This window comes from Galleria mellonella, unplaced genomic scaffold (genome assembly GCF_026898425.1).
Source record: "Galleria mellonella isolate WM207_F2 unplaced genomic scaffold, CSIRO_AGI_GalMel_v1 utg171, whole genome shotgun sequence".
In the NCBI taxonomy this organism is placed as follows: Eukaryota; Metazoa; Arthropoda; class Insecta; order Lepidoptera; family Pyralidae; genus Galleria; species Galleria mellonella.
In genome coordinates, this window is record NW_026442014.1 from 6,276,570 (window position 1) to 6,280,884 (window position 4,315).

The following is a 4,315-nucleotide window of genomic DNA, read 5'->3' on the forward strand; positions in this document are numbered from 1 at the left end:
ATATAACAATTTTAAGATGGCGTGTTAAAATGAAAAATATGGTAGATGGATATAAAACAAACATGCAATTAGCCTTTCAGGAACACAATTTGGTTAGTTTTTTGCACGATACCATAATAACATAAATACTGATAGACACAAACTTTCTAAACATTATTATTAGATTTTATTGCCAATTATACAAAAAATTAAATAAGCTAACTGACAATTTATTTAATTCAGTCCATCTCTTTTTATGAAGCATTTTACGTAAATAATTAATTAGATTTTTTTTAAAACAAATCTAAATATTGTATATTTATATTTGTAAAATTATAAAGTAATATTTGTTTAATGTATTCATGTATGTATATTAATAAAATCATAATGTACAGTAGTTCTTCGTTGTATGTTGTGATTTGTAAGTCAATATGGATACGTACGTGTAATTGTTTATTTGTAACAATTTTCAATTTTTTCACCGCATAATTTCTGTTTTGCCAAAGGTTGCCTGGGAGAGAATACTCTGTAGTATTAAGTCCGCCTTTTGTACCCTACTTTTTATTGTGGTCAATAAAGAAAAAATAAAAATAAATAAATAAAAATATAGAGGTAGCCGTGTCTAAATATCTTTTTAAAATTGTATCAATCGCTTACCTGTAAAGACAGGTATTCACGCGGGGCGAATTTCCCGGAATCTGGCGATGATCCGGCGCATTCGGTCAGTCTCTAATAGCGTCTCCATTAACTGAAATCCTTTTAAAATACACCCAAGTTATTGACAATAAAGATAAAATTCTACTGCCAACTTTGAAAAGTTATATAACGTTTGGATAATGCAAGTTACTTCGATAAGATTGATCGAGTGGGGTAAGGAAAGCAGATAATCTGGGATCGGAATAAAAAATCCGTGACTTGTCAAATTCGTCGCATTCTCAAACGATCTTCGTCGGATCTATCGATTATACTCGGTACTTTAATACGAGAGATTGGATTTTGTCAGTTAGATTTATTTACAGTTCACGATAACTTATTTGAGTCAATTTCATTTAGTTAAATTTTAATAAACTTTTAGTTATGCGACTTCGAAAAGGAATAGGTTCTTAATTTGTCTCATCTTTTTTTATAGTTATGTTACGTAATTATCTGAATATTCTGAACCAGTATTAATATTTTGTTTAATTGATAAGGTTTGTTCACGTATTGGCTTCGTATTAACATTGTGTATTTTGGTATTAGGTAACTTTGTTATAAAAACAGAAATAATTTTTTGGCTTACTTTAAGTAAAATATACATGAAGATACAGGATTGTGCATACTAAATTAAATTATTATCAGTCTAATGTGTCTATACACCATTTCGATGTTCTCGGGTGTGCTGTATTATCTATTTTTCCTATTAAAATTACTGTTTTTCTTATGGAGTAAAATCCAATATAAGGTTTCAATATTAATAGTCAAAGTTACAGAAAGTAATAGACTGTGTTTATTACAATATGTACAGTGAAATTACAATGATAATGAAATGGTAACTCCGCCTGTGCTAATGGTTTACGCTGGCGGGGTACCAGTGAGGGATGATAGATGAGGATGAAAGGGCAGGCCAGTTAGCCTATTGTGACGAACACACTTGGAAATTAGACCGATGGTTTCCAGGGCAGACCACGTTTAGGTCAATCTGACAGGGTATATTGCTAGCAATGGGATCGACTGTCCACATTACAAACAATCCCTCCCCTACGCATGAGGGGTAGCATGGGTAACAAATGTTACTCTATTATGTCCATGAACAGTCATGTCTATAGGTGACGGTTACCATTTTCCATCATATGGACTGTCAATGTATTTGTCATTTTAAGTTTAATTAAAAAAATAAAAGTATGAAAAATTATATTTTTTTTATACAACTTAGAATGGCAAACAAGCTGACGGTCCACTTGATGGAAAGTGGTAACCGTCGCCTACAGACATGAGCAGTACCATGGACATAACAGAGTATACTGTTTCGCCCATGATACTCCCCATGCGTTGCCATTCCTGAGGACTCAGGTGTTATTCCTCTGTACCCAGTAAATTCACGCTGTATCACACCCTTCAAATCGAAACAGCCATGCAAACACAACTACTTCACGGTAGAAACACGAATGCGACAGAGGTACAATCAATCGACTTTTAAAATTTTTAAATGAAGAAAAAACATTTTGCCCCATTTTTAGTAGTAAATTACAAAAGGGTTGAACCGTAAAAGGTAAAAACAAAGAATAAGCAGGTATGTAGCCATCCAATTTAAGTGAAACGCAACTATTGTTACGTTTATAGGATTTAAGGATAAGTTTTTTTTTTTAAAACATTAATATTGTATTCCTTCAATACCGCCGCCTTGCGAGTAGGTTTGTTTGCTTTCTTTGAATTACTTAACGGTGTATATTGTAGCTTTTGTTGGGATATACATTAAACTCGTACTGTTAACGTACTGTAAGGATGTATTTTTTTATTCTGTGCTGTTAGGGTTGACTCAAATATTTCATAAATAGAAGAAAATGTTTGCCTGTTATTCGGTTTCAGAACAACAGGCGTCTAGACAAAAGTTTAAACTATGCAGATATCTATTATGATTCATAGTTTTGTAATTAACAATAATTTTAGATATTGTTCCATAAAAGGATCGAATACTATTTTGACAAAATTTGTATGCGACACGAAAGTAAAACATATTAATTGTAAAAAATAACAAAATAAATTAAAAATTGTTGTAGAAGAATGATAAAATACCGAGTTTACAGAATACAGATAAATTAAATACCTCTGCATTATTAAATTGTTTAAAAATATATTTAATTAGTGATGTATTAAAATTAAAAGATCATGAAATGATTTTATAGTAATTAATATATCACATAATAGGTAATACCTCTTATTCTATGTGGTAAGTCTTTTTGTTGGTAATAATATGAGGTAAGCGATTACGCAATTAAATAGTCATATCACAGCTTATCAATTATTGTACCAACTAGTTATTACTCGCGACATCGTCCGCGTGACCGGGGTATGTTTACTGACTTGGGTAAAAAGTAGTCTTTGCTCTTCTCCACTCCTCTTAATACATGTATGCCAAATTATTTTTTTTTAATGGGTGATAATGGAATGGTAACCCCAAAGGATTGGAAGGATGATAGATCACGATGAAGCAGGTCAGTTAGCCCATTGTGACAAATTCAACAAGAATTGTTCACTATGGTTTCCAGGGGGAACCACGTGGAGATCAACCTGATAGTGTATTGCTAGCAATGGGTTTATTAGACCCCATTACTAACAATCCCTTCCCCCGCAAATTGTGATTAGCGTGATTTTCAAGCAGATTAGTAAATTGTTAATGACAAAAATAATATATTACGCCTCCCCTTGGAGGGTTTAGCCAGTAGTTACCATGCTTGGTAGGCGGATTGGCAACCGCAGTTAAGCTTTGGTGATACTTTGAAACGGACGTTGCTGTCCATCCCTTCATCGTTAAGTTCCCTTAGTCTCTTACGACATCGACGCGAAAAAAGGAGTGGCATTTTATATAAAGAGACCACTTAGCGCAATAAAATTAACTTTGGGACTAAATAAAAGAAATAACTAACTAAAAAAAGAAAATTATGTTAATTTTGGTTGTCTGAACATATTTAAACATTGTTTTCTACCTGCGGGCTTCAATTCGATATGAACTAAGCATGTCAAGGTATTTCATTTTAATACTAGAAGTTTGGAATTAGATTTTTTGGTAAACTAACAGACAGTAAATGGGGTTTAACGTGTTATCATAAGCATCACGTTTGGTTGAGCCGTTAACATATCAAGAGGTAACACACAAATAAATAAAAACAATTTCATGTTCTTTAAACTAGTTCATTTATAAGGATTGAAGCCCAATTATTGACGGCTATTGTCGAACATTTGTTTGTCAAATGTCTAATTGTAAAAATAACCAGCTAAGGCATAACAATAAGTGACCGGCAGGTATACGAAAAATCACAATCGATTGACATTTCATTAATTATAATCCTTAAATCTTTTTTTTATCTAGGCTCATCTCCAATTCGCAGCGGGATGCAACATGTTTCCGAGTCCCGGACAATTTTAATTTGCATGCTATTACTTCAAGTTAAGATTGAAATTGTTTTGTATCAACGAACAGCATTGTCGTGATAGAAATCCGTTTCTTGGTTTTTATGTGACATGAGGATTATTGATGATTAGGCGATTACGTTGCGTTTAGCTTTGGGTTTAAAATCTGTTTGTAGCATTCATCGCTACACCATTGTAATAAAAGGTTCTATATAAAATTGCAGGCACC